The sequence below is a fragment of the Tachyglossus aculeatus genome (genome assembly GCF_015852505.1).
Source record: "Tachyglossus aculeatus isolate mTacAcu1 chromosome 12 unlocalized genomic scaffold, mTacAcu1.pri SUPER_6_unloc_1, whole genome shotgun sequence".
NCBI lineage: Eukaryota > Metazoa > Chordata > Mammalia > Monotremata > Tachyglossidae > Tachyglossus > Tachyglossus aculeatus.
In genome coordinates this window covers 4,197,631-4,215,219 of record NW_024044828.1, presented here as the reverse complement: position 1 = coordinate 4,215,219, position 17,589 = coordinate 4,197,631, and the positions used below count along the sequence as shown (strand labels likewise).

General features: G+C 43.7%; 1 non-coding gene across 1 annotated transcript; it reads left to right on the top strand.

Annotated features, from left to right (window-relative positions):
• Nucleotides 1-16,002: 16,002 nt before the first annotated feature.
• LOC119921178 lies at nucleotides 16,003-16,140 on the top strand. Its single transcript, XR_005448484.1, has one exon. It is a non-coding gene; the product is annotated as a small nucleolar RNA SNORA7 (small nucleolar RNA).
• The last annotated feature ends 1,449 nt before the right edge of the window (nucleotides 16,141-17,589 follow it).

The window sequence follows — 17,589 nt, the reverse complement described above, 5'->3', positions numbered from 1 at the left end:
TGTGTTTTTTATAGCATCTTCTAAGGCTGTTTTAATTTTTTTTATCTATTTGTTTCTCCCACTATCTACCTTCTTTCCTTTCTTGTTTCCTTTCGTGTATTTTAATTTCTGGGGGTCCTACCCCAGTTTTCTGTTTTCTTATTTCAGTCTATTTGTCCCCAAGCACCCCACCTATCCCTCGACCATCCACTGGTTTTTCGGGCTATTGCCTTAGGTCTTGCAGGGCTTAATGAACCTTAGAGCACAAAGTGTCTACCTCGGCCTTATCTCTTTCCTCTCCAACTGGTTTTTGTTACACAATTACATCAAGACTATTTTAAGTATCTTTATAATGGGTGATGAATCCTAACATCGTGTCATATACTGTATGTGAATCATGCAGGGGGTTATATTTTTGATAGGCAGTCCCTTTTAGACTGTGAGCCCACTGTTGGGTAGGGACTGTCTCTATATGTTGCCAACTTGTACTTCCCAAGCGCTTAGTACTGTGCTCTGCACACAGTAAGCACTCAATATGATTGATGATGATGATGATGATGCTCTGCACACAGTAAGCACTCAATAAATACGATTGATGATGATGATGAGGCAGTTGGCAAGGCAAACGTCCTGGAACAATTTAAGATAACTAAAAACTTTAAAGAACAATTTCAGTGGAACCTCTTTCTTCCCAACCCCTATACCCTGCATCCTCAGAAGCACACACACTCCATATACTGATCCTTAAAGTTTTATTTTTACTGTTGCATTTGGTTGGTTTTAATATCAGTGTCCCTTGGTTTTAGCCATATCCAAGTCAAAGAAAGTGGGTTCCTTTCTGCCCAGAGCAGGGGAATTCATTGACTTTGTAGGAAGAGAAACTCCTTTTCTTCAGTTCCCTGCATGCCATTAAATGAGCAAAACCCCAGTGGGATTCCATATGTGCTGGTGGAAGAGCGAGAGAAACTTTCCGGCTAGGGTGGCCATCTGTCCGGTCACTTTGATCGCTATGGATCGGAGATGACTTGACAGCATACCCCAGCGCTTAGAACAGTGCTTGGCACATAGTAAAGCGCTTAACAAATACTATCATTATAAGACAAGACCCAGCGCTTAGTACAGTGCCAGGCACCTAGTAAGCGCTTAACAAGTACCATACAAAAAAAACCAACAACCTGGGACCCCAAAAGGTATATGGAGCATTAAGCAAGGGAACTGAAAACTCTGGTTGGTGAGGGGAAATCTGTTCTCTACACTGTGAGTTGTGCTACATTGGCAAACTAGGCTACCTCGGGCCTGGGAATCTGAAGACCTGGGTCCGCCAATTGCCTGCTATATGATCCTTGGGCAACTCACTTCACTTCTCCATACCTCAGTTTCCTCAGCTGTAAAAGGGCAATTCAGTATCTGTTCTCCTTCCTACTTAGACTGCGAGCCCTATGTGGAACAGGGACTGGCTATCTTGAATCTACCCCAGCAGCTAGTACGGGGCTTGGCACAAACTAAGCTCCCAACAAGCACCGTGCTCTACACATAGTAAATGCTCAATAAATACAATTGATTGATTAACAAGTACCACTATTATATCAGAAATTCCAAATGTATGGTGTGGTAAGGTTCTGGGGACCTTCAATCAATCAATCAATCGTATTTATTGAGCGCTTACTGTGTGCAGAGCTCTGTACTAAGCGCTTGGGAAGTACAAATTGGCAACATATAGAGACAGTCCCTACCCAACAGTGGGCTCACGGTCTAAAAGGGGGAGACAGAGAACAAAACCAAACATACTAACAAAATAAAATAAATAGAATAGATATGTACAAGTAAAATAAATAAATAAATAAATAGAGTAATAAATATGTACAAAATAAAATAAATAGGATATGTACAAGTAAAATAAATAAATAAATAGAGTAATAAATATGTACAAATAAATATGAACAAATATGTTCACTACAGCATCATCACATTCCATTTCCATAACCCTGTACATCAATCAAACACCTACTTGAAATGCATGAGCCGTTGATCATTAGTGTACCCAACTGCCCCACGTTATTCTGTATTTCTTTCAAAGTCAGTGTGGAAAATCTTGGTGGTTATTTGCGAATGGTCAGCTGGGAGAATGTTACGATGTCTTCTGCACAAATGGAAGGAACGACTATCGACTTTTCAAATATCAAGAAGAGTTAAACTGAACAGTAATAATTGATGATCAGCTAATTGCTGTAACTGGATCTAGTGGAAGCCCGAGATGAGTTGTACTGCCTTGAAGACATAACTCGAGAGCAGCGTGGCCTAGTGCATCGTGGCTCAGTGGAAAGAGCCCGGGCTTGGGAGCCAGAGGTCATGGGTTCTAATCCTGCCTCTGCCATTTGTCAGCTGTGTGACTTTGGGTAAGTCACTTCTCTGGGCCTCAGTTCCCTCATCTGGAAAATGGGGATTAAGATTAATTAAGATTTATGGCGTGGGACAACCTGATCACCTTGTATCCCCCCCAGTGCTTAGAACAGTGCTTCACACATAGTAAGCGCTTAACAAATGCCGTCATTATTATCATTATTATTATTAGTGGATAGAGCACGGGCTTGCGAGTCAGAAGGACCTGAGTTTTATTCTGGGCTCTACCGCCTGTCTGCTGTGTGACCATAGGCTAGTCACTTAACTTCTCTGTGCCTCAGTTAACTCATTTGTAAAATGGGGATTAAGACTGTGAGCCCCTTATGGGACAGGGACTGTGTCCAACCTGATTTGCTGTATAATAATGATGGTATTTGTTGAGCGTTTACTATGTGCCTACCCCAGTGCCTAGTACAGTGTTTGGCACATAGTAAGTACTTAACAAATGCCACTATTATTATCGCCGTTCACAAACACCCTTTGTTTTTATCTGTTACTATCTGACTCAATGGGAAAAATCTCTTGTCTTATGCTGTCGAGTCGTCTCCGACCCATAGTGACACACGGGACGCATCTCTCCCAGACCGCCCCACCTCCATCTGCAGTTGTTCCCGTAGTGTAGCCATAGAATTGAGTGGGTGCATCTCAAACTCTTTTGTGAATGAACTAGTGTGATGGCATCTCATGTTCTGTTTTGTTTTGTTTTGTTTTGATAAATGAATAAACAATCTTCTTATGATAAATACAGCGTGAAAACATAGATGAGCTAATAAAGGAAAAATATGCAAACAACATTAGGTTGGTAAATTCAGCCACTTCAAGTGTTTTCATTACAACCGAAAATATTCAGCGCTTGGTGGTAACTTTTAATATTTTTTTTTTATTCAAGCGGTATATAGTTCCTTGTTTTATCTTTTGCTACTACATTTTGAAAATTTTAATAAAACAACTGATTTTAAAAAGTCCTGTAGAGAATCTTTTTTCATCACCGCCTACCCCAACGCACACCACTTCCCTCCTCCAATTTGTTGGATAATCTGTTTTCTTATAAAAACTAGGAGCAGAGAGGGAAATGGAAGGTGATTTGCTGATGTTCCAAGAGGAGTAGGCTGGATTTTGAAGACCTCCTCCTTTCCATACTGTTCTCATCCACATCTGCTCTCCCAGCTTGAATGTGATCAATCTCTAGCCCTGAGGTCCCAAGGTATTAAAATGGTAAAGGGAGGAGGCTAAAGACTTGAAAAGCCCAAATGCCAGCTATCAATCAGGCAGCCACCTAGACATCATGACTCTGAGGTTAGGATTAAGTAGTCCGTGACTCCAGAAATTTACTGGGGCGGCAGCAGCAAATGGCCTAATGGATAGAGCACGGGCCTGGGAAGTAGAATAATAATGATGGCATTTATTAAGCGCTTATTATGTGCAAAGCACTGCTGTAAGCGCTGGGGAGGTTACAAGGTGATCAGGTTGTCCCACGGGGGGCTCACAGTCTTCATCCCCATTTTACAGATGAGGTAACTGAGGCCCAGAGAAGTTGCCCAAAGTCACACAGCTGGCAACTGGCGGAGCTGGGATTTGAACCCATGACCTCTGACTCCAAAGCCCACGCTCTTTCCACTGAGCCACGCTGCTTCTCTAATTACAAGGACCTGGTTCTAATCCCGGCTCCACCACTTGTTGGCTGCGTGACCTTGGGCAAGTCACTCACTTCTCTGGGCCTCAGTTACCTCATCTGGAAAATGGGGATTAAGATTGTGACTTGCCTAAGGTCACGCGGCGGACAAGTGAAACCGTGAAAGTGTTTGGCTGCGACACTCTCATCAGTCAGTCAGTCAATTGTATTTATTGAACGCTTAGTATGTGCAGAGGACTGTACTAAGTGCTCGGAGAGTACAATATAACGATAAAGAGACAAATTCCCTGCCCACAACCAGCTTACAATCAGCACCCCAGACTCTCTGACCTCACCTTCTCGCGGACACCCATCAGCTCCATATCAGACATTCACCCCGCCAACAAATGTGAACTTGCCATTCTTGGGCTAGGTCACGGCATTCAGAAGACCCAACATCCGTTCCAGACTCGGGGGGACCGTGGATAAATCACAGGATCTTTCTCCTCCTGTAAAAGGAATAATAATACTTTGCAGTTACTTTGTGAGGGACAAACAGTGTCTGTGAGATAAAGACTCTAAAATGTTCTAATGTTTTTTCACGAGTACAGAATTGTAATGACTTCGGTGAATGAATGCATTACTATTAAGAGTTTGGGAGAGTAGAACAAGCTAAATGTTCTGGTTTGATGACATTTTTTTCAGCTGAAGTGGATGTTTTCTAGGCCTGGGGAGGCAGGGAGTGTCTGTGGAGGGGAGGAATGGCGGGGGGGTTTCCCTCCAACTAAAAACACCACCATCTGTGACTCAGGGTCTCGGTCAGTTGTGGGTGGCCACTTGTTTGTCCCTCCATGCGCTGACTGAAAGCAGGAACGCTTCACAGAGGGTCAGGCTATGGAGGAGGAATCGATCTAAAAGGTCACTCCAAGCTGAAACTTCTGAGTGCTCAGTTTTGCAAGAGGATATTCAGGGTTTGGGGAGTTTGGGGAGTTTTTAGACCTCACAGAGCCTTGGTTCTATCGGGATGCTTCTAGGCAGTTAAATTCTCAATTAAGGGCATTTCATTTGTTTCCTGGGATCTTGAGAGACCATTCTGGAAACTTTCCCCACTGTTTTTTTTTTTGGTTTCCGTTAAGAGCTGTACTATGTGACAGTCACTGTACCAAGCACTGAGAGATATGAGCTGATCACATTGGACACAGTCCATGTCCCATGTGGGGCTCACAGTCTTATCCCCATTTTACAGTTGAGGGAACTGAGGCCCAGATCATTCATTCATTCATTCATTCATTCAATCGTATTTATTGTCCACAGAGAAGTGAAGTGACTTGCCCATGGTCACACAGCAGACAAGCGGCAGAGCCGGGATTAGAACCCAGGTCCTACAGACTCCCGGGCCCATGCTCTCTGCACTACGCTACACTGGTTTTAACACTCCCCCAATTTCATGCTCAGAGCTACGCATCTCCATTAGGACCTTCTCCCTTTTGAAGCATTTTACTTCACTCAAATCACTGCCGCTACGCAACCCTTTCTCAGTCCTGCTTTCTGTTTTAGTCAGGCTATGCAACGAGGCAGCGTGATCTAGCGGAAAGAGCCCAAAGCTGGGCGTCAGGAGAACCAGGTTCTAGTCCTAGCTTCACCACTTGCCTCCTCGGAGATCTTGGGCAAGTGACTTAATTTCTCTATGCCCTCAGTTTCCTCGTCTGTAAAATGGAGATAGAATACAGTGAGTCCCGTATGGGACAGAGACTCTGTCCTGTGTGATTATATTACATGATTACATCCTATGTGACTATATTGCTTGGCACTGTTCTAAGCTCTGGTACAGTTTTACATATTCCTTGTCCCACATGGGGTTCACAGTCTAAATAGGAGGGAAAACCAGCATTGAATTCCCATTCTACAAATGAGATAGCTGAAACACAGAGAAGGTAAAAGCCTTGCCCGCGGCAACACAGCAGGCAGGTGGTAGTGCCACGATTAAAACTCAGGTCCTCTGACTCCCAAGCTCATGCTCTTTCCACTAGGCTGTACTTACCATCACTGATATTCTTAAATTATTTTTGTTCTCCCCAGATATGTATACTCTGTATAATGTATGACGTATAATGTACATTCTGTTACTTCCCTGCTCTCTAATTTGTTTTAATGTCTGTCTCGCTACGATTGTAAGCTTCTTGAAGGCAGGGATCATGTCTACCAATTCTGTTGTGTTCTCCCAAGCATTTATTAAAGCTCTACACACAGCGAGCTCTTGATAAATACCAATGATTGAATGACCCTGGGCAGATGCTCAGCTCCATCCAGGGTGATGAATATCACTTAGGTAAAACTAAAGTCCATTTTTAAAAAGGCAGAAACACATATTTATTGTCAGCAACTGTCCAGACTGTGAGCTTATTGTGGCCAGGGAACGTGTCTACCAACTCTATTCTATCGTGCTCTCCCAAGTGCTTAATATAGTGCTCTGCACACAGTAAGCACTTAATAAATGCCAGTGATTGATCGGTTGACTTTTAGTTTGCAGCACCTTCTGAGCTGTATCCTGTCTCTTTAATTGTTGAAGGAAAAGGACAAGTAGGCTATCTCCAAGCACAAAGACACTCCCCCCTAGACTCATAAACAGGAAGAAGGATAAAATCACCACCACCTCCATGTTCAAAGATGGAAGCAAAAAATAAATAAACAAGCCAGCACAGAGCCTGTATGCCTGCAGAAAGAAACTTCGTCTTTGGAAATTCATTTCAGCTTAATGTTGATAGTATTTTAGGAATCACGATTTTCCAACACAGCTAAAAAAAAAAATCGGCTTAAAAATCACCCTGACCAAACCATATAACGTGGATTGGTTGAGATTTTTAACCAGACTAAAGGCAGGGAATTAATCTGAATCTAAAAAGGAATCATACCGTGGACGGATCTGCAGCCAGATGGAGCCTAATGACAAGTTAAAAAAAATAAAAGAAAATGAACAGATCTTTCCTGTTCAACTGAATGATAACTTGACAACTAGAAATAGCTTGTACTTGAACAATTCAGAGCATTAGGATTAGAAACACTGCGTGGGTGTATGTGGACAAAAGTCTCCTGCATGATTTTTACTGGTCCAGGAACAGGCAGACAAGCCGCAGGGCCTATGTTTGCAGAGCACTCGAGAGAATACAATAAAAACGAGCGTACATCATTCCTGCCTTCAAGGAGCTGACAATTTAGAGGGGAAGAACAGCACATAAGAAGCAGTGTAGCCTAGTGGAAAGAGCACGGGCCTGGGAATCCGAGGACCTGGGTTCTAATCCCAACTCCACCACTTGCTTGATGTATCACCTTGGAGAAGTCATTCAATTTCTCTGTGCCTCGGTTTTCTCATCTGTAAAACAGGGATTTAATACCTGTTCTCCCTCCTACTCGGACTGTGAGCTCCAAGTGGGACAAGGACTGTGACTGACCTAATAATAATAATAATAATAACAATAATTATGGTACTTGTTAAACACTTACTATTTGCCAAGCACTGGAGTAGGTACAAGTTAATCAGGTTGGACACAGTCCATGTCCCACATGGGGCTCCCAGTCTTAATCCCCATTTTACAGAGGAGTAACTGAGGCACAGAGAAGTGAAGTGACTTGCCAAAGGTCACACAGCAGAAAAGTGACGGAGCTTGGATTAGAACCCAGGTCCTTCTGACTTCAACATCCATGCTCTGGTATTTGGGGCCCCTGGGAGAGACCCTTGGGCTACCCATACTTCATTCATTCATTCATCCAATCGTATTTATTGAGCACTTACTGTGCGCAAAGCACTGTACGAAGCACTTGGGAGAGTACAATACAACAATAAATGGACACATTCCCTGCCCACAATGAGCTTACAGTCTAGAGACTGTCAGACTCTACCAATAGGTCAATACTTAGTGCCCACTGAGTATGTTTATAGACCTTCAAGTTCTTCCATATTTTCTGGGTAACTGACATTAAACACGGAGAGGTTTTTGTTTGAGGATGTACCTGAAAGGGATAGAATGCAGGCTGGCTGAGAGAGGACCAGGACCTAATTGAAATTTATCCATTATCCTTATCTCTCAGATTGACAGCCTTAGGAGGGACAAAGGCTGTGTTCAATCTAACTGACTTGTAGCCATCCCAATCCTTAGTACTAGTAAACACTTCATAATAAATACAATTCATTCAGTCAGTCATATTTACTGAGCACTTAATGGTTGCAAAGCACTGTACTAAGCACTTGGGAGAGTACAATATAAAAATAAACGGACACATTCCCTGCCGACAATGAGCTTATTATTGCAAAATTCAGGAAGGTGTGGTCAAAGTGAACTCATGACTGTGTGGTTCCTCAAATTCTTTCGCATGAGAACTTGGTGGTGGATTCACATTTAACTAAAAGAGAACCTTCTTCCACCAAAGGGTTGTAAACCAATGGGATTCATTCCTTCAGAAAGTTGTGCAGGCAAAAAAGTGTCAACTGGATGTGAGTAAATACTTGGGATAATAGATCCATAATGGATTATCAGAGTTGGAGGTTAATGGGTAAATAAGTTACTGAGTTAATGGGAATGGGCACCGAAAGACTGGGTTCAATCCCAGCTCTGCCATGTGTCTGCTGTGTGACCTTGGGCAAGTCACTTAACATCTCTGTGCCTCGGTTACCTCATCTTTAAAATGGGGATTAAGACCGTGAGCACGATGTGGGACATGGGCTATGTCCAACTGGTTACCTCGTATCTATCCCGGTGCTTAGTTCAATGCCTGACAGACAGTAATGTTTAACAAATACCATTAAAAAAGACATCAAAGAGGACAATTATCCCAGTGTTTCTGCAAGTGTCATGTGGTGCAACTGGTGGAAAACTGATGCCAGCATGGCCCTGTGCATGGTCTAATATCATAGATCTCTTCACCTCAGCTTCCTCATGGGGAAATTGACAAAGTCAGATCTACACCGGCAAGCCTTCAGGATAATTTAGTCCAACAATACAACCTGGCTTGAATTTTATGAATAAAGAAAGAAAATAGTGTGGAGGAGAAATCCCTCCATTGCATGGGAATGGCCAGTTAATTATCATTAGGCTTAGAGTTCCAGGAACAACATAAGAACCTAATGAAGTCTAGGCAGAGCACATAATAATACTAATAATAATTATAATAATAACAATGACATTTGTAAAGTGTTTACTATGTGCTAGGCACTGTACTAAACACTGGGGTGGGTATGAGCAAATTGGGTTGGACACAGTCCCCGTCCCACATGGGGCTCACAGTCTCAATCATGTCTCGTCCAAGTCATTTGGAATACGTCTTTTCTCATGAAGCGACAGACTTATTAAACTGGTTTTTCACCTAGCCCAGAAGCAAAACGATCTGAAATCACTCTTTTAATGGAAAGATCTCTTAAAATTTTGCTTTTTCATTCCCAAAGATGCATTTCAGGGTGACCTAAATGGTATGGTTGAGAAAGAACTGTGGGGTTGAATTTCAGAGACTGCCTCCACCTGCGTCTATCAGGCTTGTTAATTCCTAGAAACTCTTTTCGGGGAACAGCTGGAATTTGATACCAAAAGGGAACGGAGCCACAGGATTGCCAATCCTGAATAATAACAATAAAAATAATAGTAGTTGTTAAGCGCTTACTAAGTGCCAAGCACTGTACTATGTGCTGGAGTAGATAAAAGCTAATCAGGTTGGACACAGTCCCTGTACCACACGGAGGTCAACGTTTTAGTCTCCACCTTACAGATGAGGGAACTGAGGCCCAGAATAGGGAAGTGACTTCCCCAAGGTCACACGGCAGACAAGTGGCAGACCTGTGATTAATAATGATACTGATTATGGTATTTGTTAAGCACGTAGTATGTGCCGGGCACTGTACTAACCGCTGGGTGGATACAAGCAAATCGGGTTGGACACAGTCCCTGTCCCATGTGGGGCTCACAGGCTCATTTTACAGATGAGGTCCAGAGAAGTGAAGTGACTTGCCCAAGTTCACACAGCAGGTAAGTGGCGGAACCAGAATTAGAACCCAGGTCCTTCGGACTCCCAATCCCGTGCTCTATCCACTAGGCCACCCTGCTCCCCTGAAGAAAGAAAATCTCCAGGACCGATAAGCAGGTTCTGGCCCTATGGCACGGCTGAATTTTAGGATGAGAGGAGAGGAGTCAGCTGTCAGGAGATGTCATTATTTATGATATGATGTGTGTATATGTTTGTACATATTTATTACTCTATTTATGTATTTTACTTGTACATATCTATTCTATTTATTTTATTTTGTTAGTATGTTTGGTTTTGTTCTCCGTCTCCCCCTTTTAGACTGTGAGCCCACTGTTGGGTAGGGACCGTCCCTATATGTTGCCAACTTGTACTTCCCAAGCGCTTAATACAGTGCTCTGCACACAGTAAGCGCTCAATAAATACGATTGATTGATTGATGTGGTCCAGCATTACGGATTTAAGATTCAGCTGTGTCACCGCGCATTTCAAAGGCATTTCTAGCTGATGTCTAGACCAAACACAAATACAAGCAATCGTCACCTCCTGCTTTAAAGGGTGTAGCTTATCCGCAAATCTCTGCCGATTCAGGTTGGAACATGAAATGAAAGGTAAATTTATCCTGCCGATACCCAGACGAGGTGTTTCGGTTTTTAACTGCTGCTGCTGACAAGAAAAGACTAGGCAGTCTTCACGGGAATGAGGTTTGACGATGGTAACCTCTTTCCTCACTTTTTCACTGCGGAACAACAACCCACTCGTAAATTCCAGGGCCATTATCTCTCTTTTAAAGGCCAAGCCAAACTGCAAGTGTGCTTCTGAAACCCTCCTTGGTGCTGGAATGTTAGAACAAATCCATTTCACATTTTGCAGTCTTAGGACCCATTGCTTCATTTATTTTATTTCCTCATTTCACACGACAAACCAAGCTGTAATGAAGGTGGGTCAACAACTACGGGCTTTTGAGAACTGTAGCCCTAATACTCAGAACATTATTTAAAGAAAGGAAGGTTTTCCAGAAAATTATAGGGCTGACCTCACTAATTTTTGTGGGGTCCCCATCCCCAGACTTTCCAATCAATTAACGGTACTTAAGTATTTATTTATTTTTAAAATGGTATTTTTTAAGTGCTTACTATGTGCCAAGCACTGTACTAAGTGCTGAGGTAACTACAGAATACTCTCACTTGGGGTTCACGGCCTAAGTAAGAGGGAGTAGGATTGAATCCCCATTTTACAGATAAGGAAACTGAGGCACATAGAAGTTAAAGTAACTTGCCCAAGGTCACACAGCAGGCAAGTAGCAGAGCTGGGATTAGAACCAAGGTCCTCTGATTCCCAGTCCCATGCTCTTTCATCATCATCATCATCATCATCAATCGTATTTATTGAGCGCTTACTGTGTGCAGAGCACTGTACTAAGCGCTTGGGAAGTACAAGTTGGCAACAACTTTCCACTAGGCCTCGCTGCTTCTCTACCTCTCAAACACTTTCCTGGCACCTTCTAATCCTGGCTTCTCCACGTGTCCGCTGTGTGACTATGGGCAAGTTGCTTAACTTTTCTGTGCCTAAGTGACCTCATCTGTAAAATGGGGATTAAAACTGTGAGCCCTATGTGGAACAGGGACTGTGCCCAACCTGATTACCTTGTATCTACCCCAGCGCTTAGCACAGTGCCTGGGACATAGTAAGCACTTAACAAATAACATTAAAAAATATTAATTATCATTGTCAATCCTGATCATATTCTTCCCATTACAGCTCATTATACATTCATATCGAGTTATTGTGATTACATATCATTGTAGAGCATATTATTTTCATATTATTTTATGTAGATTACATGTTATTATATATTGAATGTTTCATTATCGTAAACAATTCTGGATCAATACAGATCATTATATACTCCCTACTGTAGTTCTGTGATTTCAATGTAGCTCATATTGGATACATATTATTATATAGATAATTTTTTTCCTACTGTTATCTATCATTGCAGATCCGTACTTCATTCCAGTATATATGTCATTATGACCTCATCTGTAAAATGGGGATTAAGACTGTGAGCCCCACGTGGGACAACCTGATCACCTTGTATCCTCCCCAGCGCTTGCACATAGTAAGCGCTTAACAGATGCCATCATTATTATAAACTTGATATGTGACATAGGGCTGAATGACCATTTTTTCATCAAATAAATAAACGGCACAGGGATGCGCTATCTTATGGCACATCTCTCTCTTATGACGTGTCCTCGCTCTCATTCAACCCACATACTCAATCTATCACTAAATCCTGTCGGTTCGGCCTTCACAGCTTCAATCCAATCACTTGTCCTATCCTGCCTTGATTACTGCATTAGCCTCTTTGCTGACCTCCCTGCCTCCTGTCTCTCCCCACACCAGTCTATACTTCACCCTGCTGCCCAGATCAGTTTTCTACAAAAACGTTCAGGCAGTGTTTCCCCATTCCTCAAGAACCTCCAGCGGTTGCCCATCCACCTCCCCATCAACCAAAAACTCCTCAGCATGGGCTTTAAAACACTCCATCACCTTGCCTCCTCCTAACTCACCTCACTACTCTCCTACTACAATCCCACTCTCACACTTTGCTCCTCTAATGCTAACCTTCCGACTATAACTTGATTTTGTCCATCTCGCCACCAACCTCTCACCCACGTCCTACCTCTGGCCTGGAACGCCCTCCCTCCTCAGATCCGACAGAAGGCCCCATTCCCATACACTGCGGCTCTGAGAATGGGTTGGGCCCACAATTAGACCTGGGGAAAGCTCAGGACAAAATTTTTTTCCTAGAAAAATAGTATTTTATAGCCTGATAAATATGGTAAGTGATAAATCTGCACAGACTCTACCCTATTATTATGGAAATGGTGCCTACAGAAATAATGCTAACCGACAAGTCAGAGCAAAATCAGAGTCAGTAGGAATTCTGAAGCATGATCCAGATGTGGGCTGTGGCTCAATATTTTGTATTCAAAGAAAGAGGATTCCTAACATACTTTTAACCTATCTTTTCTGGAAATCAGGCTGTCCTTAGGATTCTGATACAAAAACAGTTTTGGTGGCTTTGTAGCTTGTCCCATTGAGGAGGGAGGGAGAAGCAGTCAGCATAGGGAAGCGCTGTGGCCTCGTAGGAAGAGTTGGGCCTTTCGGAAGTCAGAGGATCTGGTTTTAATCCTGGCTCCACCTCTTGACTGCTGGGTGACCTCGGGAAAGTCACTTAATTTCTCTGTGCCTCTCTTTCCTCATCTGCAAAATGGAGTTATTTATTACCTTTACTTCTTCCTACTTAGACATGGAACTCCACGTGAGACAGAGACCTTGTCCAACCTGATCATCTCACATCTACCCCAGTTTTTAGTAGAGTGCTTGCCACATAGTAAATGCTTAACAAGTACCTCAATCATCATTATTAGTAGCAGTAGTAATAATAATAATAGTAGTGGTATTTGTTAAGAGCTTACTAATTTCCAGGCATTGTTTGTTCTAAGCTCTGGGGCAGATACTAGATAATCGGGTTAGACATGGTCCCTGTCCCCACATGGGGCTCACAGTCTTAATCCCCATTTTACAGATGAGGGAACTGAGGCACAGAGAAGTTAAGTAACTTGCCCAAGGTCACACAGCAGACAAGTGGTAGGGTCAGGATCAGAACCCACATCCTTCCAACTCCCAGATCTGTGTTCTTTCCACTAGGCCACATTATCGCTCTCCCTGTGGGTCCTCAATCAATCAATCAATCAATCAATCAATCAAATCGTATTTATCCTATCCTTGAGAACTGATGAACTCCCAAATCATATCCTGTTTGACTGTGGACCATCCATAAACATTACGAATGATTTTTGAGTTGAAACTCTCTCTCACTTGGATTTTTTTTTTTAATGATACTTGTTAAACACTTACTATTTGCCAGACACTGCACTAAGCATTGGGGTAGATATAAAATAATCAGTTTGAACAGACAATGGCCCACGTGGGGCTCACAGCCTTAATCCCCATATTATTGATATGGTAACTGAGGTACAGAGAAGTGAAGCGCTTGCCCAAGGTCACACAGCAGAAGTGTGGCTGGGCTTAGAGCCCAGGGCCTTCTGACTCCCACGCCCACAATCTATCCACTAAGCCACATTGCTTTCCCCACTCTAGTTTGGATTCCATTATTGTTCTATGTTCCTGTCCCCCATGACTTGGAATGTGACCCCTTTGTGACCCAGAATATCCGTCTGAATTGGTTATCTTGTCTTTGCCCCAAGGCTAGTCTAGTGTTCTTTCTATTGTAGCGCTTAATAAATATTAGCAACAACACTGATCATAAATATGCACACCTGAACAATGTGTGTTTCTTCTGCTCAAAGAGTATCCTCCACTGCAGCGCTGCACTCTCCCTTCTTCCTGAGAGCCTCCTCCGCTTTTCCATCCCCATGACAATTTTGATCGTCTTTCTCTGAACCTTCTTCAGCTCTATTAGATCCTTCCCCAAACCATGGGCCTATCACAGAGGAGTTACTGTTGCATTAGGAAGGGTACCCCAGGACCAATAATTCAAACTACTGCTTTGAGAATAGCCAAAGAGTAGCACTCTTTTTTTTCCTTCCCTTCCGTGCTAGCTGATGAGTACACCCAAGCGACTTTAATAAGGACATTTACACGGTAGAGTCAGTTGAAGAGACACGCTTTGAAAGAACAAACTCCATGTCAGAGATTATTGTAATTGTAAGCATCAACATGGGTGTGATGCTGGGATTCTCACTTTACAAAGCCAGTTAACAGGAGGGCACGGAACTGTCTCTTTGGGAGCTTACCATCGCAAACACACGTTTTTTTCTTGAGTCATTCCAATTCGGATGAAATACTGTGTGCGGAGCACCGGAGTAAGGGCTTGGGAGCAAATACAATATAACGATATAACAGACTTGGTATACACGCTCCCCGCCCACAACGAGGTTACAGTCTAGAAGGTCAACATACACAATGATGCCTTTGTTCCGACCACCTTGTCCCTCATCTCTTCTCTCCCATCTTTTCCCTCCATTCTTTTACTGTCACGCTTCTCACTGCAAACTTTGAGGGGGCTGAACTCTGGTGAAGCTGTGCTCAGAGGGTTGGGAGCAGGAAGTGTGGAGACGAAGCAGAGAGTCCCAGCAGGAAGAGACTAGCTCTATTGGAGCAGCATGGCCTAGTGGAAAGAGCACGGGTTTGGGAGTCGGAAGGAACTGGGTTCTAATCCCGGCTCCGCTACATGTCTGCTATGTGACCTTGGGCAACTCATTTCACGCCTCTGGGCCTCAGTCACTTTATCTCTAAAATAGCGATGAAGACTTTGAGCCCCACGTGGGACAGGGACGGTGTCCAACCTGACTAGCTTGTATCCACCCCAGCGCTTAGAACAGGGACTTGCATGTAGTAAGTGCTTAACAAATACCATTATTTTTATTATTACTACTATTGATAGATCATTTGATTGATTGATCAAGGGAACCCAGCTTCTCCAAGACAAGTAAAGGGAGAGCTGTCCATATGGCTTTGTGGTGGAGGCTGAAAAAGGGTGTTCCCTTAGCCAGAGAAGCCGCAAGACTGGCTTGGGAACTCTGCTTTCTAAATCCTGACGTACTGGGGTCGGGATAGTTCTGGGTGTGGGCCAGGTTACAGGGGTGGTACCTCCCTGGGAGGGAACACTAGCCTCCATTCCCTCAGCTAAAATATGCCCACATCACCGCAATGATGCCAAATGCAAGACTGGAAGGAAGAATGAGTCAACCTTCTGAGGCTTCTGCAGCAAAGTCACATCTCTCTCCCACCGAGGAGAGATCATTGCTGCTGTGCTCATTGGCTCTTTAAGTCCCATTTTCCTCTTTAGGAGAAGGAATTACAGAGAGCAGCATGGTTAGCAACAGGCATGACTCCTGCTACCCCATCCTTAGTGGCAGATCACTGCTTTCAGCTGATTTTAGGATTTCACCCATCTTACCTAACACATCCCCCTCTCAGGACTGCAACTGGAGAGTTTCCAGTACTCTACCAGTCTCGGCTACAAGAGGGAGAGTCGAGCAGGGGCATACCCATTCCATTCCTAGCTTGGGCAGTGGCTAGCGAGTGGAAGGCAATCGGCTATAAGCTAAAACTCTGGGCAGCAGTGGCACGGGAGAGAGTCGAAGGCAGAGACTCAAGTTTACTTTGCGGAAGAAGGCAGTGGTAAATGACTGCCATATTTTGACCAAGAAAACTCAATGGATACACTACCGGAACGACTGAAGATGGAGGTGGGGTGTTCTGGGAGAGATAACAAAAATGATAATGGCATTTATTAAGCACTTGCTACGTGCAAAGCACTGTTCTAAGCGCTGGGGAGGTTACGAGGTGATAAGGTTGTCCCACAAGGGGCTCACAGTCAATCTCCATTTTACAGATGAGGGAACTGAGGTGTAGAGAAGTTAAGTGACTTGCCCAAAGTCACACAGCTGACAATTGGCAGAGCCGGGATTTGAACCCATGACCACTGACTCCAAAGCCCGGGCTTTTTCCACTGAGCCACGCTGCTTCGCTGTGGAGTCGCTATAGGTCGGAGACAACGCGAAAGCATAAGACAAGACCTAAGACTAAGCACCAACTAAGTCCTCGCTTCCTATTCTCGGAGCAACTGTTGTGTTTGGAGCACTGTACACTTCAGTCTGTCATTACAGGGGCTTTCAATATCTGCTTGGACAGAGTGCTGTTAGGGAATTAAGGACTGTCCCTTCAGCGGTGTGAGCCTGCTTGGGTTTGGTATAATGTGTTATTGGAAGAAATTGCTAGTGGGCAAGGAGCACGCTTGGATGTGTGTGGCATCGGTATGGAAAAATCCTCCAGCGCAAGTGTGGCCAATGGAAAGAGGAAGGGCATGGGAGTCAGAGGTCCTGGGTTCTAATCCCAGCTCCTCCACTTACCTGCTGTGGTACCTTGGCAACTCGCTTCACTTCTCTGGGCCTCAGTTACCTCTTCTGTAAAATGAGGATTAAATCCTCCTCTCTCCGATTTAGGCTGTGAGCCCTATTTGGGTCACAGACTCTGTTCAACCTGATTATTTTGTATCTACTCCAGCACCTAGAGCAGGGTTTGATGCATAGTTGGCACTTAAATACTATTTTAAAAAGGTTTTCCTTAATGCGAGGATGTGCAAGAACACTACTCCCAAGTTTAGGAATACTCGGCATTTGTGGAACATAAAATAGAAGTTAAAGACACAGTACTTGCCCTCAAGAAGTTTATAATCAGCTGAGGGAGAGTATTGGCATAAATTGATGAATATGTTTGAGCTGTGAGTGAGAAAATGGTCTTAAATCCAGTGTCTCAATCAATCAATAGCAAATGGATATTCATCCCATCCTCAATATACAAGCAAATCGGGTTGGACACAGTCCCTGTCTCACATCGGGCTCACAGTCTTAATCTCCACTTTACAGATGAGGTCACTGAGGCATAGAGAAGTGAAGTGCCTTGCCCAAGGTCACACAGCAGACAGGTGGCAGAGCCAGAATTAGAACCCATGACCTTCTAACTCCCAGGCCCAAGCTCTGTCCACTAGGCTG